Raw genomic sequence first — 26,686 nt, 5'->3', positions numbered from 1 at the left:
GTGCCAGTTGAAAGAATAGGCATATAATGAAATGCCTTTACACTAGAAAATATCCTTTTCAATAGAATTGGTTCTGTTCAGGTCTTTTTTATACTGCTGAATTATCTAGTTTTTGTTGTTGTTGGTGGTGGTTTTCTCTTTCAGATAACAGAGCACTAATGCAGCTGTGGACCATTCTACTCTAAAAACTCTTGATTTGGGTGCCCCACTGGGCAGAAATCACCTTCTATAAAACTATCATACATTTACAGTTTGCCTGATTGGTGTCATACACTTTATGTATATCACTTAATCTCTATAGAAAATACCCTTAGTGACAGCAGAACAGAATGTCGTGCTTCTTGCTACACCTTTTCTTCCTGGATGTTCTAGCACAAGCCTTACTTTATCAACATTATCAAGAATTTTTAGGATTTCAGCACTAGATATCTATTGAAAGAATATAAAAGTATGCATTGAATTGTATGTTTCTTTTATCATATTCACAAATAACATATCCCCTTGAAATGTGACCATTTACATTGAATCAAAAATTACATTCTCATTTTCCTCTGTTCTTGCTCTATGAGGCTGAACTTGACTTGTGGGATAATAGACTAGCATCATTTGTTGGTGAAGTTCAAGCTCATTGGTAAGATATTTTTTGCTATTTATTTCAATATTAGTTGCAGTTTTTCGTGGCACCAGTAGTTCAGGGACAACTGAAAGCACTATGCATATTTCAGTCATCTAAGGTAAATTCCAATTCATTGCTAAAACAGGCATGTTAATGCAGGAGGTCAAATCGTATAACATAAATGAGTGCCCAATAAATACTAGCCATATAGTTTGGTAATGATGATGATACAGATGTTGGTTAACTATAAAAAGTTAAAAATTTTGCATTGCAACTAAATACAAGTTTCAAAAAAGGTAAAACTCTAGTCTTCCCTTTATCTCAGGCTATTTTAGGAAATAAAACAGAGGGGAATATTTTTATTTGGAAAGTCTAACTTCGAGGTAAGAATCAAAAGGAAATGTAATTTGATTTAGAAACAAGCCAAAGCAAAACCAAATGAAGAAAAAAACATATATATAATAGAATACAAAAATGTCAACACTGCCTAGAGACACACGGTGAAAACATTTTTGAGGACAAAAATCCACTGGCTAAGCTTCTTTTTGTTGTGCCCAAGATCGCGAATCCGAGAAACCACCAAGGAGCCGACACCGATGCAAACACACGAGGGTTTATTACAAGCTCGAGCTTGGGTCCGAGTATACCCGACACAGCGGAGCAGGGGCTTGGACCCCCGAGGTGGGTTCCAGCTTAGTTTTAAGGGCTGGTCTAGGGGACCTCCAGAAAGGGTGGAGCAATTCCTCAAATTCTGTTTACATTTTGATATGGGGCCTTCAAGGGCATTGAGCTCTGTTCTCATTCTAATAGGGGCTTCCTGCCCTTAGCTTGGGCTCTGTTTTTATTCTAATATGAGACTTTCTAGGACGTTAAACTGTAAGCTGTTTTCTTCCTGTAACTGACAAGTTCAGTTCTTATTCACAGGGGCCTGGGATGGCTGTACTTGTGATAACCCTGAACTTAAAGTGGAATGGCCTTAATTTTCTCGGCCTCCACATTTTATCAATGGCTTTTGCCAGAAACTTGCTCATTGGCATCTCTAAATATCTATAGATGTATTTATTTTACTCTTTATATCTCCCTTAGCTGCTGATTTACATGCACATCATCTTTCTATCTATGTCATACTAAAAAGGACAAGATGAATGTCATGGTCAATATTGAGTATCAAGTTATCTAATCTAGTGCAGGGAGTGCAGGAATAACCTATTGGATGTCTTATTTATCTCAAGTCATAACATTTACATTAATATAATCTACTTTCTTGTTTCAGAACTTTACTGTAAGTGGAAGAACATTTTAAAATTCTCTTTCTAAAAATATTGAAATTTCAAACTGTCGAGAAGGAAGTTATTTGTTTTTAATTGCACAGAACTTTATAGAGAGTCTTCTCCAATATGCCACCCGGAATGTTTCTTCTGGAATGACTTTTCTTCCTTCGCATTTCCTTTCTTTGAAAAAAATGAAACAAAACAAAAAACAGCTTGATTTTGCTTCCCAATTTATGACAAACTTTTTATATGATATTGAGCAAGCCATTTTGGTTTTGTTTTATTCCTTAAATAGCAAATGACTTGTAAAGATAAAATGAAAATTTAAAAACAAAAACAAAACGAAAAAACTTTTAAAAGCAAAATAACATTATTCTATAATTTTATAATAAATATTATACATCTAAAATCCAAAAGAATTTCCTCAAGTATTTTTAGTGTCCCATCTCTCATGGTAAATTAATGCTCAAAACATAATTATATATATATATATATATATATATATATATATATATATATATATATGGCACCAATGTTTTTAAGCTACTTTTGGCTATGGACTGATCCATTTGGGTAGACTATCAGGAAGTTTCCAGATGGTCTTTATCACTTTACTACTGGTAGAAACTGGTGCTGGTGGAGAAATTTGACATGAAAAGTTAAGAGAATTCTGTATCACTGAAGTTGGAGGGCTGGCTTTCATTCTTGACTCTTGTCTGCAATTATGTCATTGTGACCAAGTTAAATCTTCTCTGGATCTCTGTTTCCTCATCTATTAAGTAAAAGATTTGACTTCATGATTTCTAGGATCCATCCAAGTTTTTCTCTCTTCCATCCCTTCACTGACAATTTAGATATATTCTCAGTCAAGATTCAGTAACAAATATATGAGGAAACAAGAATAAAATATTGTTTCAAATTTTTGGTTTTAGTTTTAGTTCTTATATATTTGAATTCTTGCCACATTTTTTCAAATGTTCATAATGCGGGCAGCCCAGGCAGCTCAGCGGTTTGGCGCCTGCTTTCAGCCCAGGGCGTGATCCTGGAGACCCGGGATCGAGTCCCATATCAGGCTCCCTGCTTGGAGCCTGTGTCTCCCTCTGCCTGTGTCTCTGCCTCTCTCTCTCTCTCCCTTTCTGTGTCTCTCATGAATAAATAAATAAAATCTTTTTTTAAAAAAAAATGTTCATAATGCTTTAAACAAGCTGGAAAACAATGTCTCTCATTAGCAGGATGAATAAAATTATGACATAGTCATATCACATGTATGACTACATAGCTACATACAACATAGGTGAATCTTAGAATACTCAATGAATAGAATAGAACATAAAAGAATACTTATGGCTTTATTCCTTTTGTGGAAATTTTCAAACCAGGAAAAACTAAACTCTATTGTTTAGGAGTGCTTATATAGATTACAAAACTATCTCTTTTAAAGGAAAGGAAGCTATTATTCCAAACATCATGAAAGTGTAGAAAATTGTTTTCCACTAAAACTTTTGATTTAGTTTGCATGGTATCTGTGGATTATGTTCACACCTTAGACAATGTTGTTTATTTTATTGAGGACACTGTGCTGCTTCACCTAAGGATATACCAAATTGATTTGGTACCTAAGTAAATGAAACCTAAAGGAATAATATAATAATCAATATTAGCATAGCTACGTCTACTAGTAGGGACTACTACTAGTAGCTGTGTCCTTTCTTATAGGGAACAGACACTGCCATAGAAGTCTGTATTTTCCTAATTTTAATCTGATGATTTCATTTAGATGATATTAAAGTGTAAGTTATGTTTGATTAGATAAGGACAACTCAAAATAAATTTATGTTATCAAGATTTTAAGCATTGACTGATAAAACACATTGCAGTGAATTTGCCCACAAGATGTCGTATTACATATCAACCTCAATGTCATATTACATAATGTGAAAAGGGAATTTATAATTTAACCCCTCCCTTCCCCTCCCTTTTCTCTACAATATAAAGATAGGTATTAGAAAGTGCTGAGGAAAAAAGAAAGGCAGCTAAGAAATTACCCATGAGACACTTATAAATGGAGTCTAATTTGTAATTTTACAAAGTGATGACAAAATGTTCACCTTTCTCATGTTTTCATGACTTTAATAAAGCCATTAAATGATGGCCCAGATTTTACACTCTGATATCTTACCTGTCCAGGTAGATCGATATTCTTGCTCCGACTTCCTTAAAAATGAATGTTCTATACATCCCTTTCCATCAGGAACCTATTGTCTAAGACTATATGGTTTGTTAATTTGTACCAAGGCGTTAACAGATAAATAATTGTATGTCATTCCATTTTCCCAGGTGTATTTCTATTTAATTAATACTCAGACCAAAGTACACACCAATTTTGAGAATTCTAACCTCTGAGCTGGTTGGGAAGAGATATATTTTTACCAGAATGGGAGAAGATATTTTTTTGCTCTAATATCCAAAATTATCAGTGGATTTTTTTTACATAATTTCAATGTACATATTTTCATATATCCAAAGCATTACACTACCCAAAACTTTCTTCAGTGTTAATACCACCTGAGCTTTCATTTATTCAATAAAATTTTGTTTAGTTCATTTTTTTGCTGCAGTCCCTATGTTGGACACTAGAGACAAAGATTAATAGTCTTTATGATGAAGTATTTCACTGTGGAATTCACAAACTGCAGTGGATACAAAGTTGTACCAGTAGAGCAAAGTACTATAAGAGCATTGAAGGGGAGCACTAACAAATTGAGAGAGCTGGGAAATGAAGTAATCTGTAAAGGGCTTTCACTATGCCTACCTAGCTCCTAATATACGCCCCAGGCTGCAGTTCATACCATTTTCTCCTTGTCATTAATTTACTGAGTGGGTAAGGGCAAGGAACTTTTCACATTAGGCTTTAAGGGGATACACATATAAAATAAAGGAAATGGAAAAACCATCTATGATATTTCTATCACTTCTAATTTACAGCATTATAAGGTTTAAAGAGGAAGGATTACATGAAAAGTAATAACCTTTATTTTACTGAATATTAACCTGTGTATTATTTAAATATTTCTAAAGTCTCTAAACAGTATTCTAGATATTCCTATAAATGTCTCATGAACACATTTAGCTGCCTATTGTGTGGCATCTAACATTTCCTTCCCATTGGTATAATTTCCTATAGTCAGTCAGTTATGCTTCAGTAACAAACAAACCCTGAAATCTCAGTGTCTGCACACTTAAAAGTTTTCTTTTTGTTTATTTGTTTCAGATTTTTATTTAAATTCTAGTTACTTAATGTATAGTGTAGTATTGGTTTCAGGAATAGAAATTAGTGATTCATCACTTGCGTATAATACCCAGTGCTCATCACACAAGTGCCCTCCTTAATGCCTATCTTCCACTTAGCCCATCCCCCACCCAATTCCCTTCCAACAAACCATAAAAGTTCATTCTTACTCAGATTATGCCAAATTCTCTGAGGATCAGAAAACCATTCTGAGACAGCATGGAATTCTCCTCCAAGATGTAACTTGGAGTTCCAATCTAAAAAAGGTTCCACCATCTTATCATATTTCCAACTCAGTAAGTGACCTGAAGAATCATTAAGGCAAAGAAAGAAATTCTGGAAGGACTTGCATTGGTTCTTGAATGCCTTGGCCTAAAAGTAAACAGGTCATTTCTGCTCACAGAGCATTGACCAGAAGTAGTCAAATAGCCATATAGGCTCACTTAATTGTAATGAGACTAATAATGTGAGGAGCACATGGATATTTGGCAAGAAATTAACATCTCTGCCTCATTTTCCATGATCATTTCCATAGCCATTGCCTCCGTGGATTCTTTGTGGCCAACAAATGTCAGAGTGGTGCTTTATTTTCTGGACACTCAATGCATTAGAACCAGACAGTACTCTATCCTGCAGTGTGGAGCACCTTCCTGCCAGCTTTGTGCTACACATCCTTTTTGGCCACTTAAATAATGCTACTGGTGAACCAAACTCACAAAGCTTTTAATGGAAATGTTTTCACTTCCCGTTCATAAACTCACATATTATAATAAATTTATATGTAATTACCTAATGGTTATCCAAAAAAATAGAAATCACTTTCTCCTTTCTAGGTTATATACTCCTACCTTTAACTTTTCTTTCAGTCATTCTCTTCATAGAGCACCACGTTCAGGCCTTATGATATGAGGCTTGTGCTTTCCTTAGGGTTCTGTCAATAAAAACAGATTAAGGTTTTATTAAAGGCATGAGCTGGAAAATACATACCAGTCCTTAGTCTAGTTAGAAGTTTAATTCAAGCCAATTCAAAGAGACATGGGCATGGAACACAGTGTTTGCACCATTTCTAGGCATGTTATATTTAAGGAGATCAATGTAAATAATTTCATGATCAGTTTATGCTGTGGGGAGATCCCTATCACATCTCAGAACTTTTTCCTCTTACCAAAACTTCTTACAAGGCATTGGAAGGCAATCCCTTTTCTGTGCATAGGGAAAAAATAGTGAGGGCTATATGTCACACCATTATACCTAGGTAGTTTTCTCCCCATTGTTTCTCTTCCACCACAGCTAACTTCACCTTTTGTATCTTTTGTGCATTTCATCAACATTTTAACTCTAACTTTTAAAGGTTTGTTAGCAAGAATGTTTAGAAATCACGCTATATGATGGGTTGAACAAGTTTGAATTTTTTTTCTCTCTCTCTACTATGAAGCCTGAAAGCCACTGGACTTCAGCAAATCCATGTCTGTTTGAATCAACTAATATTCCAGCTATTGGAGAAGGTTTTATCTCAGAGCTGCCTCTGGAAAATTCCTGTGCTATATGTCATAAGCCAGGCTCTGGCCTCCTGTCTGAGACACTTTCCTGATGGGAAAGGCCACCCAAGATGGGACTATCCCTCAGGCTGAAAGAGATGGAGTCAGGTCAAGCCAATTTCCTAAACTGCCAATTTAAACAATGACATCATTTCACATGCCAAAAATCTATTTGTACATAATCAGGGAAAGATCAAAAAAAGAAACTATAATAAGGATAATTTCTAGTGAGTTTAAATCCATGCCTGACCATGTTTGTTTACATTATTTCTCTCTCTGTTAACTTTTAGAATGTTAGCTCTTTGAGGACAGAACAGAGCTTTTTAATATTAGGTACACATTCTGTCTTTATGTGACAGCTTAATAAATGTTTAACATATAATTAGGCCAAAATTGTCCTTATAGTTTAAAAAAAAGAAGTAGTCCCTCTTTGGGTAGAATGGTCCCATTTAAAGAAGAAAAAAAAACTTTAATTTTTTTTTGAAATAATCATTGGTTTTAACTACGGTGTGTGTGTGTGTATGTATGTGAAAACTAAATTTGTTAGTACAGATCAATTGAGTTCTCCTAAGTACTGATGTCATTATTTATACATAAATTGTTAATAAAATTATACAGAATATAATTATTAAAATTCGATATTTACAATAGTATTAGAAACAGCCTCAATCTGGGGAAAATATTTAGACATTTAACAATATACAGAAATATGTGAAAATAGGAAATTAGGCCCTTGTGAAGCAGAAGGTTTTGAAAAGAAGGGGAAGATCTAAAGAAGAGAAAGTTATCATAAAATTTTGGTAGTTACCAGGATAATTATATGAGTTTAAGAATTAGTTAATTATACTAACCTAGCAATAAATTCAGAGAAATTGTCAATCAGTGAAAATTCAATTACTTTCACCACTTTGTCTAAAATTTTCTTGATTTTTATCCTTTTTTTTCCCCACTCTGAGTTTTTACTTTGAGTTTAATTCTGAAAGAAATTATTTCCCAATCTATCTCAAATTAGAAGCTCTGATCAAGAGACTAACTAATGCCTGAGGACATAACGCTGAAGAGCATAGTCAATATTAAGAGATAATATTGCCCGTAGACCCTGGGCCTTGAAACTTAGAAGACATTGCTGCAGTCGACTTCTAGCTATTGCCCTTTCCAGCAGGTGAAAGTCTGCAAGGTCAAGAGGATCTTTAATCTAGACCATTCTCTTAGTACCCCTGAACCTGGAGTTCCCTACCCTAAGGCACCACGCCCACCAGGGTCAGTGCACATCTCTTTAATAAGTCTCTCAAGGGCAGACTATTATCTATTATATTTATGTGCTTCTGTCTAAAAAGCATATTTTTGCAAGTGTACCACATAAAGTAGTATAATATTATTTGAAAATAGACTCTATTAAGGTACAGAAGCTTAATATAAACCCATGACTATTCAACAAAATATAAAATAAATCAATGGTGAATATAAAATGGAATCTTAAAATGTACATAAATAATTATAAAGAACCAAGAAAAGAGGAACATTGGACAAACTGCAGATGAGCAATTAGCACATGAGTTGCAAATGGTAGATTTAAAAGCAACAATCATACTGATAACTATTTTAACTATAAATTATATAAACATACCATTTTAAAAGGCAGAGATTATTATGCACAAAAATAGACCTATATGACATGTACAAGAAAATCAGATAGATGAAAGTAAAAAGAATGAAAAAAGATACACTATTTACTCAGAATATGTGTAAACATAAGAAAGCTGGAATGGCTTTATTAATATCAGACTAAGTAGATTTTGAAATAGGGAAAATTACCTCAGATAGATATAGCAAAAACTGACAGAATTTAAAGAACCTACCATCTCTGTCAGAAGACAGAGATGACCTGAACACTACTGTCAACCAACTTGATTTCTAAAGGAACTCAAAAAAGAATAATGCATGCTCCTTCAAGTTCATATGAAACTTTCACCCAGATATATGCTGAACCATTAAAGGTTAAGTAAACAAAAAGGACTGAATTTTTAATAATTTATAATTAATGTAGTTAGTAATTTTACGTATTTATTTTCTTCCAAGTTTTTACTTAAATTCCAGTTAGTTAACATATAGTGTTATATTAGTTTCAGGTATGGAATTCACTGATTCAGCACTTAACATATAATACCCAGTGCTCATCACAAGTACCCTCCTTAATCCCCATCACCTATTTCACCTATCCCCCTGCCCAGCTCCCTTCTAGTAACCATCAGTTTGTTCTCTATATTTAAGAGTCTGTTTCTTGCTTTTCCTGTTTTCCCCTCTATGTTCATCTGTTTTGTTTCTTAAATTCCACATATGAGTGAAACCATATGGTATTTGTCTTTCTTTGACTTCTTTCACTTAGCTTAATACACTTCAGTTCCATCTACATTGTTGCAAATGACAAGAGTAATTTGATGGCTGAGTAATATTCCATTGTATATATACATCACATTTTCTTTATCCATTCATCAATTGATGAACATTTGGGCTCTTTCCATAATTTGGCTGTTGTTGATAATGCTACTATAAACATAGAAGTGCATGTATTCCCTTTATATTAATATTTTTATATCCTTTGGATAAATACCTAAGTAGCACAATTGCTGGATCATAGAGTAATTCTATTTTTAACTTTTTGAGGAACTGCCATACTCTTTTCCAAAGTGGCTGCACCAATTTGCACTCCCACCAACAGGGTGAGAAAATTCCCCTTCCCCTGAATCCTCAGTAACATCCGTTGGTCCCTGTGTCATTAATTTTAGCTCTTCTGATTGGTGTGAGATGATATCTCATTGTAGTTTTGATTTGTATTTCCCTGATGGTCAGTGATGTTGGGCACTTTTTCATGTGTCTATTGGCCATTTGTACATCTTTGAAGAAATGTCTAGTCATATCTTCTGCCCATTTTTTAACTGGATTGTTTGTTTTTTGGGTGTTGAGTTTTATAAGTTCTTTTTGTATTTTGGATACTAACCCTTTATCAGATATGTCATTTGCAAATATCTTCTCCCAATCTGTAGTCTGCCTTTTAGTTTTGTTGATGTTTCCTCCGCTGTGCAGAAGCTTTTTATTTTGATGATGTCTCAATGGTTTATTTTTGTTTTTGTTTCCCTTGCCTCAGGAGACTCATCTAGAAAGAAGTTGCTATGGCCAAGGTCAAAGAAGTTACTGTCTACATTCTCCTCTAGGATTTTAATGGTTTCCCACCTCATATTTATATCTTTAATCCATTTTGAATTTATTTTTGTGTATGGTGTAAGAAAGTGGCCCAGTTTCATTCTTCTGCATGTGGCCGTCTAGTTTTCCCAACACTATTTGTTGAAGAGATTGTCATTTTTCCATTAGATACTCTTTCCTACTTTATCAAAGATTAATTGACCATATAGTTGTGGGCTCATTTCTGGGATTTCTTTTTTGTTCAGTTGTGCCTGGTTTTGTACCAGTACTATACTGTCTTGATCACTACAGCTTTATAATAATATAATTTGAAGTCCAGAATTGTGATGCCTTTAGCTTTGCTTTGCTTTCTTTTAAGATTGCTTTGGTTATCTGAGTCTTTTATGGTTCCACACAAATTTAGGATTGTTTGTTCTAGCTCTGTGAAAAATGCTATTGGTATGAATATAGGGGTTGCATTAAATGTGTAGATTGCTTTGGATAGCATAGATATTTTAACATATTTGTTCTTTCAATCCATGAGTATGGAATTTTTTCCCCATTTCTTTGTGTCCTCTTCAATTTCTTTCATCAGTGTTTTATAATTTTCAGAGTACAGGTCTTTTACAAACTCTTTAGTTCGGTGTATTCCTAAGTGTATTGTTTTTGGTGCAAGTGTAAATGGGATAGATTCCTTGATTTCTCTTTCTGCTGCTTCATTATTGGTGTATGGAAATACAACAGACTTCTATGCATCGGTTTTATATCCTGTCAGTTTGCTGAATTTAGGTATTATTTCTAACAGTTTTTTTGGTGGAGTCTTTCAGGTTTTCTACAGAGTATTGTGTCATCAGCAAATAATGAAAGTTTGATTTCTTCCTTGATGATTTGTGTGCCTTTTATTTCTTTTTGTTATCTAATTGCTGCAGCTAAGACTTCTAGTACTTTGTTACACAGTCACGATGAGAGTGGACATCCCTGTCTTGTCCTGACTATAGAGGAAAAGCTCTCAGTTTTTCCTTTTTGAGGATGATATTAGCTGTGGCTTTTTCATATATGGCCTTTATTATCTTGGGGCATGCTCCTTCTAACTCTACTTTGATGAGGGTTTTTGTCACAAATAGATGTTATACTTGGTCAAATGCTTTTTCTGAATCTATTGAAAGGATTGTATGGTTCTAATCCTTCATTAATGTGGTATATCACATTGATTAATTTGCAAATATTGACCCACCCTTGGATCCAAAGTATAAATCCTACTTGATTGTGGTGAATGAGTCTTATAATGTACTGTTGAAGTTGATTTGATAGCATTTTATTGAGAATTTTTGTGTTTATGTTCATCAGGGATATTGACTTGTGGTTTTCTTTTTTAGTGCAGTCTTTGTCTCATTTTGGTATCAGGATAACGTTGACCTCATAGAATGAATTTGGAAGCTTTCCTTCCATTTCTATTTTTTGGAATAGTTTGAGAGGAATAGATATAAGCTGCTCTTTAATTGTTTGGTAGAATTTACTCATGAAGCCATCTGGCTCTGGACTTTTGTTGATTGGGAGATTTTTGGTTCAAATTTTCTATTTCTTTCTGTTTTGGTGTTTATATATTTCTAAGAATTTATTCATTTCTGCAATATTGTCCAATCTGTTGGCATGTAGTTTATTATAATATTCTCTTGTAATTGTATTTCTGTGGTGTTGGTTTTGATTTCTCCTCTTTCATTTGTGACTTTTTTTATTTGGGTCATTTGTCTTTTCTTTTTGAGAAGTTTGGCTGAAGGTTTGTCAATGTTATTTTCAAAGAACCAGCTCCTGGTTTCGTTGATCTGTTCCATTATTTTTTAGTTTCTATATCATTTATTTCAGCTTTAACTTTTATTATTTCCCTTCCTCTGCTGGCTTTAGGCTTTTTTTTCTAGCTTCTTTAGGTGCAAGGTTACGTTGTTTATTTGAGATTTTTCTTGCTTCTTGAAGTAGGCCTGTATTGCTATATTCTTCCCTCTTATGGCTTTTGCTGCATCTCAAAGATTTTGAACTGCTGTGTTTTCATTTTCATTTGTTTCCATGTATTTTTAAATTTCTTCTTTGATTTCCTGGTTGAACCATTCATTGTTCAGTAGTGTATTTATGGTCTTTCCAAAGTTTTTCTTGTTGTTGACTTCAAGTTTTATAGTGTTATGATTGGAAAATATGCATAGTATGATATTAATCTTTTTGTACCTGATGAGGCCTGATTTGTGACTTAGTATGTTACCTAGTATGTTCCATATGTATTTGAAGAGAATGTGTATTCTGCTTCTTTAGGATGGAATGTTATGAATATATATGTTGAGTCCATGTGGTCCAGTGTGTCATTCAAAGCCATTGTTTCCTTGTTGACTTTCTGCTTAGATGATCTATTAATATAAGTGGGGTGTCCCCACTATTATTGTATTATTATCAGTTAGTTCCTTTATGTTTATTCTTAATTGTTTTATATATTTGAGTGCTCCCATGTTGGGGGCATAAATATTTATAATTATTAGATCCTCTTGTTGGATCATCCCTTTTATTATGATATAGTGCCCTTCTTCATTTCTTGTTATAGTCTTTGGTTTAAGATCTAGTTTGTCTAATATAGGTATTGTTACTCTGGCATTAATATAGTTAGTAATTTTAATTTTATGACCAAAAGTAAATTAAACTAGATATCAATACTGAAAGTTATTCTATATGTTGGCAAATTGAACACCAATAGAAAATAAATTTATTAAAAAAATAATTGAAAGTGTTTTTAATTCCCAAATATTTATAAATAATACAATACATTTAGAATAAAAAAATTACAAAATACTTTGAACTGAATGATAACAAAAAATAGCATCAAAATTCATATTATGAAGTTAAAGTGGTGTTTTGAAGAAAGTTAAATGCTTATACTAAAAAGGAAGAAATGTGACAAATAGTTACCTCAGTTTCTACTTTAAAACCTAGAAAAAGTGATGCCTGGGTGGCTCAGTGATTGAGTGTCTGCCTTTGGCCCAAGGTGTGGTCCCAGAGTCCCAGGATCAAGTCCAACATTGGGCTTCCTGCGAGGAGCCTGCTTCCCCCTCTGCCTATGTCTCTGCCTTCTCTCTGTGTCTCTCAGGAATAAATAAATAAAATCTTTTTAAAAATAAAGTAAAATAAAATAAAAAACTAGAAAAAGAAGAGCAAATAAAACCCAAAGTAAAGAGAAGAAAGTAAGTGATAAAGCTAATATTGGAAATCAATAAAATAGAAAATGTACATATAGTAGAGAAAAATAACTGTAACCAAAAATAGCTTCTGTGAAAAGCTTAATGAAATTGGTAAAACTCTGGAAATGTTGATCAAGAAGAATAAGACACAAATTATGAATGTTAGGAATAAGTGCTCCTATGGACATTAAGAGGATAGTAAGGAGGACCACCTGAGTAGCTCAGTCAGTTTAGCATCTAACTCTTAGTTTTGGCTCAGATAATGATCTCAGGGTCAAAGAATTGAGCTCTACATTCAGGCTCTGTGCTCAGTAGATAGTCTGCTTGAGATTCTCTCCCTCTCTCTCCTCCATCCAGCTTTTTTTTTTCTGAAATAAATAAATGAATCTTTAAAAATAAAATGGAGGATAGTAAGGGAATATCATGAAAAATAGTATACAAATAAATTAAACATAGGTGAAATGCACAAATTACTTGCAAAACACAAATTAACAAAACATACATAAGAAGAAATAACAAATCTGAATAACTCTATTTAAGTTAAAGAAGTTGAATTTGTAATCTGAAATATCTGAACAATGCATCCAGTCCTGGATGACTTTACATAATTCTGCTAGACATTTAAGGAAGAAATAATACCAATCTATCACAAACTCTTTTAGAAAATAAGGAAATAAATGAATATTTTCTGCTTCATTTAATGAGACCAGCATCACCTGATAAAAAGTAACCAGAAAAAAAAGAAAGGAAATAAAACTATAAACCAATACCTCTCATGAACATCAATGCAACAATCCTCAAAAATGTTTTATGTGAAGTTAAAGGCAGGCATGGGATTAATTCAGAAACTGAAATTTGGTTTAGCTTTTCATTAACATAAGTGTAATTAACTATTCTGTCAGAATAAAGATAAAAATATGATTATCCAAATAGATATAGAAAAAAAGCATTCAATACAATTCAATACCCAATGATGATTAGGTAGAAATAGTAGGGAATTTTCTCAATTTATAGTGTCTGCAACAAAATTACACACCTAACATTAGGCTTACTAGTAAAAAATTAAAAGACCTTCCATCTCCTAAAATCAGAAAAATGGCAAATATAATTATGTTCATCATATCTATTAAACATTGTAATAAATGCAGCCTATGTAATAAGATAAGAATAAGGAAAAAATATATAATTTGAAACAAAAAAAGTAAAACTGTCTTTGTTTTCAGATAATAGGATCATGTATACAGAAAATTTTAATGAATCTAGAAAACAAAGCTTTTATAACTAATGAATGCATTTAGAAAGATTGCAGTTTATAGCACTGACACAAAAAAATGTACTATGTACTAGCAAAAAAGACTATGTACTAGCAATAAACATTTAAAAATTAAAAGCAATATGACTCACAATATCATCAAAAAACCTCAAAATCTTCAGAGAAAAACGTTTAAAAATATGTGCATGTTATGTATACTGAAAGCTACGAAACATTGCTGAGAGAAATTACACATAAAGAAATGTAGAGACATACCATGTTTCTGTATTGGATGATCCCATACTGTTAAACTGTCATCTTCACAAATTGGTCTCTGGTTTCAATGGTAAGCTAATTAACATTCCAGAAGGCTTTTTTTTTTTTTTGTAGAAATTGACAAGTCGACTCTTAAACCTATATGGTCATGCAAAGGATCTAAAATAGCCAAAATTATTCTGAATAAAGGAAAAAAGAGAATTTACTATAAAGCTATAGCAATTAAGACTGTGATATTGGCATAAGGACTATACACATACACACACACACACACACACACACACAGAATAATAGTAATAATAATAATAATAATAATGTGTGTGTGTGTGTGTGTGTGTGTGTGTACCCAGAAATAGACCCACCTATACTTGAGCCAATACCAAATTGATTTGGGGGTTTTCTGAGTTAGGCTGTATATTATAACCAGCCCATCTTTAATGTGTTCCCCAGACATTACCAATTTTCTTGAGTTTAGTCCATGGTAGAGTCTTTAAAAAATATAATAAGAAAAATAAACACTTGCTCCATATTTTTTACCAACAACATTCTCTAACAATATACTCATTAACATTTCTCCCTAGAAACACAAATATAACAGGGGAAAAAATGCAGAGTTTGGAGAACATTCCATTTTTGTGGAAGCAAAGTGTTGGAGGTCCAAGTCATGTGTTTTGTACTGACACTTTGCTCTGAATTGCACCTAAAATGCCAATGAGAAAGTGGTGAACTTTATACATTCTGTGGGTCACTCTGTCAGTCTGTCAGCCTCATGAGCTTTGATATGATTTCCTTCAGTGTTTGCAATCCATTCAGTTAGGTCTGTTTTCACTTTCCCATTGGCAGTTTTCTATCCTGAGTCACATTGACCTCTGTCTGCCCTGAAATAAGGAGGGGGCCAGCTTGGCTGTTTGGGCGCCTGCTGTGAACATGTGGAGAGGAAGTAGTGACATACTTCAGAAGGCCCAGTTTGCAATGTTCCTAAAGTATTTCCTATATGCAAGAGGTCACCCACCAATATCTTTGCATTCTGTCTTCCTTAGGCCATCATTTTATCTTACTATTAGAAAGAGTACAAAGAAATGTTCCTGTGTAGAGCCTGAATCATCAGCAGGTTTTGTGACACTTTCTTAGGCTTTTAGAGTATACGTTCAGGAAAAGAGTTCATAGCATGGCATTTGACCAAATTCTTTATGCTATAGATCTAATGACCAGTTCCACTATGTTCTATAAAATATCAATATCTCATTATCTTATATATTTGTCCCTCCCTCTGGCCACACCCTCTGAATAATTTAGCTAGGTCACCAGCTGTTCTAAACCTCTATGCTGTCAAACCTCCATGGCTTAAATAAACAAAGGCCTTTTTTTCCCCTTTAAAAAATGAGTTTTGGGTGGGGGGTAACAGAGTGTTAAAGTTAGTTAAATCATTAAACTTATTTGTCTCTTTATTCATACCGTTTGAAGAAAGAAAAGGGAGTTGGTTCATCTTAGGATTTGAATTCACAAAATCACAACTATTCTCATCTTTAACAAATGATTCCCAAGCAAAATTCTGCCTTCTTTTGAAGGCTCATACTTTTGCACAGAGGCCAGCCAACAAGCAGCTGACTAGGAGGGAGATTTCCAAAAGAGCAATCTCTGCCCAGCTCACAGGAAACAGCCTGTGAAGTGTTTCCAGACCAAGACTTCCAAAGAAGATCTTTGCCAGCTAGTTGTGGTCCTCTGGTGTTCAGGATTCTCAAGGTCTCTCCCTCACAGCTGCCTAAATGCACAATGGAACTTCTGAATATTCCAGGGGCAGGTTTAAGCATACACAAGATGGGGTATGGAAGAGAAAAAAGGAGAAAAGGGGAAAACATAAAACAATGTAAAAGCAGAGAAAATTCCAGATTAACTGGAAAGTGTTGCATAGTTGTGAACAGTTTACAATGGGAACTGTAAATAAAGCATATTAGCTTTATATAAAAGCATAAAGCAACATTAGCTGTATTTGAGACACTTTAGGTGACAAATGGAGCATAAGTCAGGGAGCCTGAAGGTTAATCTTGCAATGCAATGTAGGCTGGAGTCTTCAGATGGAGGTTGTATTTTTATGGGTCTGAGGTAAACATCAAAGGGAAATAATACGGATAAAAGAAGCATTATAGAAAAAAGAATTCAAAGTGCTTAGGAGTTCATTTAGATATGGAGTTTGAAAGGAATGATTCAAAACAGATTTAAGTACTGGACAAACCCAACAGACAATGCTGGTTTAACTGGACTCTCTTCTTCTTTAGGTTTTGAAATATATAAATGAAAGTTTGTAAATATTTGCTGAGAAACCGTATAAGTTTAACTGAGTTTCTACCAAATTAGTATCATCTAATGTAGACTATTATGCAATAATATTATATGATAGTTAACATTTTCTAAGAACTTTTTGTTGTAAAAATATTAGTACCATTGTAGAAAGGGGGATAAGGACTATAGAGTTTTCCATTCTTGAATCAGCTGATATTTCTAATTCATTTACTATTGCTTTTCCCATTAATCTGCATATGTACTTATTCCTCCCATTATCCAGTTTAGATCCTGTAACCATTACTATAATCATTACTCTTTATACACTCTTAATGTATACACTCTTAATTCTGCTGTTGTCTCCCATTGTCATACTCACAAACCCCAATCTTAGTTAAATCCAACTGTCTGCAGTCTCTGCCTGTGGATGAACAGTTAGTTTGGGATGACTGGAGGAAAACACAAAACCATGCTACAGTTCCCAAGTACTTGATGGCAATACTACAGATTCCCCTACTCAGTTCATTTCTTACTCTCCAAGATCACTTTTTATATCTTCTCTTCTCCAACCTCCAAATTCCTTCTCCTCCAAATCACTCTGATGCCTGTTCTTCTCTTTTCACTAATAAAATCGAGGTAAGCAGAATAGGCCTTGCTCATGTTTTTACTACCAATTATAAAACTCTCTGCCTCTATTCTGGTGCATTCACCATCCCTCCTACTACAGTGGATGAATTGTCCATGCTTGAATCTATGGCTCATATATTACTTGTACACTTGATGTTATTCTTCTATCAAGGACTTTGCTCCTGGAGTTATTCCTTCTTGCCTCCATACTATTGCTTTTTTCTCTATATTACACTACTCTCAACAGCATAGACATGCTGTACTGTATCTCATATTTAACAAAGCAAACAAAAGTCAGTGTAGACAAATAAAACAAAAAACTCAGAAAGCTTGACCCCATCTGTCCTTTCAGCTACTGTCCTACTTTTCTATTTCGCTGTCTGAGCTACAAGAACTGGTTGTTTATTCTTTGTTTTTAATTTCTCACTTCAAATCTCGACTCATTTTAATTAGAACTTTATTTTCAATAGAAATCTCATTTTTCAGGATCAATAAAAAAAATGAACACCGTGTTGCAGAACCCAATGGTTTAGTCCCACTCATCTTAATTGAATTCTTAGTAGCATTTAATAAAATTGATCATTACTTTGGGAACATGTCTTAAAATGGTTTCCTCCCTTGATTTCTGGAATACTATACTGCATCCCTACCTTCCTAACTGCACTATCTTTTCTGTGGGATCCTATTGGCTTAGTGCTTCTAATACTCAGTCATCAGAAATCTCGATCTGAACTCTCTACCTGGTAATCTCATCTAGCTCCCTGCTACCCAGATTACTCCCACATTTCTATCCCTAGCTGATCACTCCTGTGAGTCTTGGTCTAAGATATGTAACTGACTATGTGACATCTCCATTTGAATGGATATTGAACACCTTCACCTTAACATTTTCAAAAACAAATTCTCTTTATTTCATCTCCCCAAGCATGTTTTTCCCATTTTCCTCATCCCCGGAAATAATTCTGCATTTACCCTGCTGCTCAGACCCAAAATTTGGGATTCAGCCTTTCTCTCACACCTAACTTGTCAGCAAATCCTGCCAATATATCCTAATCCATTTTCTCTTACCATCTCTATAATTACCTCTAGAAGTCAGTTTTTCATTGAGCTGTAAGCAAAATATTCTAAGGAGTTCTGGCTGATTGTAAGATGTTATATTTTTCTAATTTTCTTTGGAAGACTGTATATATCTATTTATTTTAGTCTCATTTCTGTTTTGGAGTTAAATGATATCTCCAAAGGGTATCACAAGTGAAAATTTAAATTTTAAAACAATTAAGAGCACATTTTAGCTAATTAGGGCTTTTAGTTGTCAGGAGGAGGTTAAAAAAGCTTCCCCACCACACGTTAAGGACCCAAATCAATCTATGGAATGACCAATGCTCATGAGTATTTTAGTGCTTAGTAATTAATAATGTTTGGTAGCAAAATGGTCATAAGCCACATGGTGAGAGATTCATATGCCAAGTGCCAGAGGTTCTAGTTCTGTTTTTGCCAAGAAGGCAAGTCACTTAACCTCTGTATGTTTTTTCTTCTCTGCACTGGGTACAGCAACTGCCCTTTATTACACAGAGCTGTTGTGCAGATAGAAGATGAACATGTGTAGAAATAGGAAAGAAAGAAAGGAGGATATTTTAGAAAAGGAAAGAAGACATTTTAAAACCTCAATTTCCTGAAGCACAGCTAGCAGTTGCCAGCTATTTATTTATTTACATTATTTTTTACTTCTTTCTTTTTAAAAAATTTACAATAAATATGAAAAACTATATTAGAATGAAATAAACTTAAGTTGAAAAAGAAATCTTCAATCAAAAAAAAAAAAGAAATCTTCAATCATTTAGTAGTCTTTCTGCATTCTACTTCATGGTATCAATACTAATACTAATTTTACATTCACAGAGCATTTCTGCTTTAGGCCAGGTACTGTGCTGAGTGTTTTTACAAAACTTCTTGTGGCAAGTGAGAAATATATTTCTTTGAAAGCACCTTTAGTTATAACATTTATGTTGTCAAAGAGACTCTCCTAACAACAATGAAAATTGATGCCCAGCATGATATTTATAGATATTTTTAACAGCAAAGGGTTGAAGCAAAATGGACTAATTGGTGAACTCTTGGTTAAAAGAAAAAACTAATATATATATATATAAAATCGTGCCCTAAGAATTCTGGTTAGTTGAGATTCAGGAGATTTTAGTTTTACATCTGCATTAGTCCGTATAGATAATCTGGAAATTTCCAGACCATGAAGTACTCTTAGCTGAGGGTGTGTTATTATTGATGTTTCACAGGCTTTTTTTATCACATTTAAACATTGTGATTTAATTAATTGGCCAGCATTCAGATTACAGCATCATTGAATAGATGTCTCATCCAATGCCTCTGATAGCCTGCTGGACTTCCTTCTAGCCTGGAGAGAGAGATGCCTTTGAATCCAGTGTTAACTCTCAATGCAGTCAGTTGTAACCCAGGTTGTAGACTAACACAAGGTAAAGAGAATGTGTATTTTTCTTTCTCTACTAGGTAAGAAAAATCTAGAACTTTAGAACTTTACTAAGTTCAAATCCCAGTCTGCCATTAACTGTGTAACTTTATATTCCCTATGCCTCAGTTTCTTTATCTGTAAAAATAAGTGTTATAATAGTTTCTCCATCATGGGTTGTTATAAGAATTAAATTAGTTAATATTTGCAAACCCTTTCTGGGAGATGAATGCCACATAGTACATACCACATTATAATTATAATCATCATCACTATTACAGCATTCAAACCATGATAGACTGCACAGTATGCTTGTTCTAGAACTGAATTCAGGAGAAACTTTACCCATGGAACTTACATATGGATGTAGTTAGAGGCTGTTGTAGCCCTGATTGCATCTCAGGAACTGTTTTTACTGCTTTGATGTTCCCCACTTGTCACTGTTTTGGTGTTGCTGCTACTGATCTTTGCTGGAGGGCTATTCATGGGCAACAGAACCCATCTCTCCTGGGTGACCTGAGAGTTACATGCCTCTCTGTTGGAATGGCCTATATCCAGTGACTGACAGATACAAGGCTATAAAATTCCAACCCCCTTGTTTCTAGGCAGAACAAACTGATATAATTTATGTTTCAGATCTCCACGTAGAATCAGGCTGAAACTAGATTATATCTGCAATCAACTCCTTGCTAATTTGCTTGCTTTACTTGGCTAGCCTGCCTCACTCCCATGTAGGATTTTCCTGAGCATATTCTCTCAGTAAATCACTTGAACACAATCCTCATCTCACATTCTTCTTCTAAGGAACCCAACCTACAAGAATAGATAACTTGATAGACACTATTTTTATTTGCGATTTTGTGTAAGATCTTTTATTGAAATGTAAAATCTAGTATTAATTCTTAATAAAATGTGTAGTTGTGATACTAGCTTCTTTTTTTTTTTTTAAGATTTTATTTATTTATTCATGAGAGACACAAAGAGGCAGAGGGAGAAGCAGGCTCCATGCAGGGAGCCCAACGTGGGACTCGATCCCGAATCTCCAAGATCACACCCCAGGCTGTGGGCAGCACTAAACCGCTAAGCCACCAGGGCTGCCCACTAGCTTTTTAATTCTCATAGTTATCTCAAACATGGTTATATTTATTTCCCCCCTTATTGTTGAATTTAAAACTTTTTTCAAATATGTAAAACAGTAACATGTCTCAAAATCCCAAACCAGGTAAAAATGAATATTTGAAGAAGTTACATTTACTTCTTTATCTTTCCATTTCATTTCCATATAGTTCATGTGGATACCCAATTTCACTGATGTCTTGTTTAACCTTTTTTTAAAACCAGTTTCCTATTTTTTTTATTTGGTTTTGGCCTTGCATCTATTTGTTGAGTTCTTAATTTTAGTTATCATATTTTAAATTTTCAGTGTTTCAATGGATATTTTTCAAGATTTTAGATAGAAGATTCTACGTCTTGGCTGAAATTTTTCATCTTCACCTTTATTTTCTTGAATATATTAATCATAAAGTCCCTACATAATAACTTAAAATCTGGATTTCCTGTAGATCTTTTCCCTAGTTTTCATTCATTTAGTCTTGTCATTTGGTATGCCCAAAGTGATGAAAGACATCAAATCAGAGATTCAAGAAACACTAATAAACTCTGAGTAGTATAAATAAACAGAAAATCACAGTTAAGCACATCAGTGTCAAGCTGCTGAAAAACAAAGAAGTTTTGATTGAATGCAGGACCTTGCTTATTTTTAAAAAATCATTTAACAATCAGATTCTTTTTCTAAAGAGAATTTACTAAAGAGAATTTTTCTTAGGAGATTTTGTTTCTGGCATGTAGTTTACCTAGAGGCAATTTAGCATGATCCAATCAGGGACTAAGGGGCCCCAAGGCCCTATGTCAGGTTTTTTGCTTTTTTTTTTTTTTTTTTTTTTTTTAGGGCTGATCTCTTTCTGGTTGGCTCGTTCTTAGAACCTAGTCTTCTGGGGTTTCAAATGAAATCCTTGAATGTTTACCAAAGTTCCATCGTGGCAAGATTTGAACTCTAACACTGCATCACTAAAACTAAGACTGCCAAAGACTCTACTCAGTTTTTCAATCTCTCATCCTTGGGAGAAAAAAGCGGTCAAATACTTTGGTTAACCTCTTGGTGCTTCCTTCTATATAATATTTTGACTCCTTAAGTCTTGATAGTAGTAGTAGTTCTCTAATGCCTTCACACATTAAAAAAAAAAAAAAAAAAAAAAAAGACTGTGCCCACTTTTTCTAGCTATTCTCCCCAGGAAGGTTAGTCTTGCATAAGATAGTCCACCAAGACCATAATGAGAACCCTTTAGATACAATATTTTCATGATATGAATTATTTCTAGATTTAATATTATACTCAATATTATTCCAATTAATATTGCACTAAGAATTTTATTTTCTTTATTTTTTATTTTATTGTGGGAGAATCAAAGGAAGTGTTACAACATGATACTGGGAATCATCTAGACTAAACATCTGAGAATTGATATGAAAAAATTTTTAAAGGGGACAGTAACAAATTTGGGATGGGGTATATCTAATCCTGCCATAGCTTAAAAATTAAAAAATAATTAGATGAAGTTAGGAAAGTTGAAGCAGTTTGATACTAGAGATTGAATAGGTAGATTAATGGACAGAAGAGAATCCAGAAATAAATCTAAAATAAACATAGAAATTCTAATCATATGTATTTCTCTGTATATTTTCTGTTCTGTTTCTCTGGAGAACCCTAACTAATATGGATTTTGTTATCAGGAAGTGGCATGCTTCATGTAAAAATGTGGAAGTGGCTTTGGAACTGGGTAACCTCAAAGAGTTTGAGCTATACGTTAGGGGAAAAAAACCTTCATTGTCTTGAAGAGACTGTTGGGAGAAATATGAATGATAAGGGTGCTTTTGGTGAAGTCTCCGATGGAAATGAGGAATATGTTAGGGGAGTAAAGGGAGTCTTTGTTGTAGGGTGGCAAAAAACTCGCTGAATTCTGTTCTAATGTTTTGTGGTAGGTCGAACTTGTAAGTGATTAAAACGGATATTTAACGGGCAAGATTTGTAAGCCAATCTTGAAGATGCTGCCTACTTTCTCCTTGCTGTTTATATTAAAATTGAGAGAAGAGAAGTAATTTGAGAAAGGAATTGTTATGCAAAATGTAACCAAAACTTGCCCCTACATTCTTAAGAATCTCAGTGTATTTCCCTTGAACGTCCAGAGGTTGGACAAATCATGGGAAGGGAACAGGCCAGCTCCACAATTTGAGAAGCGGCAGGACAGGGGCTATGATGCATTCAGGAGAAGGGTATATCCTCCACTTTGTCGTCACTGCTGGTCCATACCCTGTGCTCAATTGAATTCCTTCCATTGTAGGTGCTTTAGGCAACACTGTCTTTTTCCATTGAAACTTCTGTCTTGTCCCATCTGGAATTCCCGGAACTCTCTGCCCCTTGTCTTTGTCATGGAACAGGCAGTTCAGAGTGCTAAGAGCAGGGCTGTGGACTGCAAACTAGGTTGGTAAGCAGGAGTGTATCATGAAGTCTCCAGGAATGATAAAGGGATTAGGGGCTCAACAAAGGGTTAGGGCAGGGAGCGGGGTAAGGGCCCCTGTGGAAAGGTAGGCTCACCCCTGCAATTACCAGCACTCCTGAAGGCCTGACCCCAGCCACAGAAGACAGGGGCTGTCTTGGGTCAGGTGAACTCATCTAGAGCAGAGGTGTGCACCTGTCCAGATCCCCCCCAAATTCTTCCTGACCTAGGTTTCCTCAAGAGATGTTTCCTTTTCACTGACCAGGAGAATTTGAGTACCCAATACAAATAGGTGTGCATGAAAGGATGCACACCTATTTTCTTTCCAGGTAAACTTTTCCTCTAACCCAACCAGCAGGAAATGGGATCTTGAGTTATGATGCCAGGACCCATCACCCTGAGCCTGGGCCCTGGGAAGCTGCTGTGCTGACAGGAGCATGGGTGGAGAGGGGAGAGAAAGAGTCTGCTGTGTATCCTACTGGCAATAACTCAGGAGAGCCCTGCTGTGTGAGTCAGTACTGGTGGCTAGTGTGGCCTGCCCATCTACCACTGGACACTAAATAGCAAAGGTTTTGAGTTTAGTGGTTTTGTGCTTAATTTTTCTTGACAATTTCTCTTGACAAACCCTTAACATGATAGCATAGTGACTCCACAGGTTGTTCTTGTAGTAAACAGAAAATAAATAGAAATTTCTATCCCCCCTCCCATTCCCCTAATATGGAACTGGAACCTGAAGAATCTAATTACCACTACTACTTTAGGTTCTTCTACCTTGATGCATACTGAGGCACCAGCAGTTTCATTGACCACTATTTTTGTACCTCAGTGCAAGTGTCAACACAGTCAAGAAGGTAAATGACCTTTTAGTATTATCATGAAAATAGTTTTGACCTAAATGAGTCCTGGAGAGCCCCTGAAGTGTGAGGGACCACATTCTGTGAACTGCGACACTAGAATGCCAATTAAAACTAGGTAGTAGACACAACTATACCACACTGTCTAAAAAGAAGTATTCAAAAGTAAATAGCAGACCATGTATTTGATTAAATAAGTAGAAAATTATACCACATTCAAAGCTTCTTAACTTTCATGAACACCTGAAAATGCACACAGTTGCAAAATTTGTATATAGACTCCTTGAAATGATCTGCGGATCCCAGGTTAGAAGCCTGTCAGTGGGTACTGTGCATTATTCTTTAAAATTTTTGTTGTCTCTCTCAATGCCATTTCAACTTATCCCACTCTGCCTCTGTCTAAAATTTCAAATCCCAGTGTTTTGTAAAGGCTGCTAAAAACACTTGCAACTCCTTTTGTTGAATCAGCTTTACCCAAGGAGGTTCAGATTTCTTTTGTGTTCTCCCACTTTTCTCCCTCCCTTTTACTTAGCCATGATGCTATCTTTCTTTACTGTCGTAAATTATTGAAAAGAGTAATTCCCCACTGCCACAAATCATTACAATGCCTCTTGCCAACATTTAACACTAATCCTTAAATTTCATTTCTTTCAGTTACTTACCATTTCATCTCAATACCTAAATCTACTCCATCAGGGTTAAAACTAGCAAACAACAAGTCTACATTTAGCCTCAGGCATAACTGTAAGTCAAGAAAATGCATTTTTCTAAAAAAAAAAGTCAGTAATAGCATAAGGCATAAGCATGTGCATAAGAAAGTATTAGAGAAAGTATATGCATGAAAGTTCATGGCCATGCATCATGCCAATAAGTAACATATTTCTTCTTTAAAATAAAGTTGATCTTTATAAATATTGGGCAGCTATTTGGGTTCTGTCTACAATGCTACATTATTTATTCTCTACTGTTTTCTTAAAACAGAAAACATCTTAAAAAGAAAGAAAACAAAGCAAACATACTTGCCTTTTTATTTTCCAGAAGTCTGGTGTTATAATCCAATTTAATAAGAATTTATTAGATACCTACTAGACCCAAGATCTATGCTAGGTTTTATATGAAATGAATAAAAGATGATTCCTGCTATCTCAGTGCATACAATTTAGAAAAGAATATATGTAAAAAAAAAAAGTAAGTAACCTGAAATATGATAAATTCTAATAAAAGTGTAAAGTCCTTAGAAACATAAAGAGTACGATTAATTCTGTTTGGGGCATCACTAAAAAATTCATGGAGAAAATGGAATTTGAGCAAGACCTTGAAAATTGTATAAAATCACAGGTGATAGAGATAGGGAGGAAATTCTAGGTGAAAGTAATAGATATAGGGAAAGTGTTGGAATGTTTCAGGAATGAAGAGTCTTTCAGTTAAGAGTATTAGGTAAGGAAAAAATCAGAGAGTGAGAGGGGTGTTCTTGAGAGGAAGCCCTCCTCATCTGGCCTTGTCTTACCTTCTCAGCCTTATCTCCTATTGTGCTTCTCCTTGCTCTCTCACGTCAGCTACTTGGGTCCTCTTTCAGGTCCTTGAAATCAAAATGCACCTCCCGCCTTTGCCCACACTCTTTGCTATGTATCCTTGCCAAGATAAATCTTACCTGTTTTGCAGAACTTAGCTCACTTCCTATCCTTTTTTTTTTTTTTTTTTTTTTGTTACTTCCTATCCTTAAGGAAGTCTTTCCTGATTCATCTGACTAGGTTAAATCCCTATTTTATACTCACTCATGGTATGCTGTCATTCTCCTTTATAATACTTAACTTTTAAAATGAATTTTATAAGTATGTATGGTATTTTTATTAATGTCTGTCTTTTGCCAGACTAAGAGTTCCAAGAAGAAGGAATGGTGACCGCTTGTGTTTACCCTTTTATGTTGAGGTCGTAGCACAGTACCTGGCAGATTGCAAACAAAATGAATACTTACTGAATGAGTGATGAATGAAGGTGGAAACAAATTAATAATACACAAAAAAAAGGAAGATAGCTACAGCAACACAGTTTGCCAACCAAAAAGATATGAATAGAAAAAACAATTCTAAAAAGTTGCTTTTGAGTTGTGAATTCAACTAAGTGTTTTTCAAGTGTTTACAACTGGTTTCCAGTGTTCCCTTGAAAAATTCGTATTTTGCAATTTTGAAACCTTGCTATGATGCAAGGAATTTGGATCAAAAAAATAATTGGTACCCTTGGGGAATAAAACT

General features: G+C 34.5%; 1 long non-coding RNA gene across 1 annotated transcript; it reads right to left on the bottom strand.

Annotated features, from left to right (window-relative positions):
- Positions 1-1,209: 1,209 nt before the first annotated feature.
- LOC140632587 (uncharacterized) lies at positions 1,210-26,335 on the bottom strand. The gene is made up of 5 exons (XR_012030191.1): positions 25,942-26,335; positions 14,638-14,796; positions 12,841-13,011; positions 6,025-6,107; positions 1,210-2,067 (listed from the first exon to the last, which is right to left on the bottom strand). It is a non-coding gene; the product is annotated as an uncharacterized lncRNA (long non-coding RNA).
- Positions 26,336-26,686: the final 351 nt, after the last annotated feature.

Source organism: Canis lupus, chromosome 4 (genome assembly GCF_048164855.1).
Source record: "Canis lupus baileyi chromosome 4, mCanLup2.hap1, whole genome shotgun sequence".
NCBI classification, from domain to species: Eukaryota; Metazoa; Chordata; class Mammalia; order Carnivora; family Canidae; genus Canis; species Canis lupus.
This window is presented reverse-complemented; position numbering and strand designations above follow the sequence as displayed.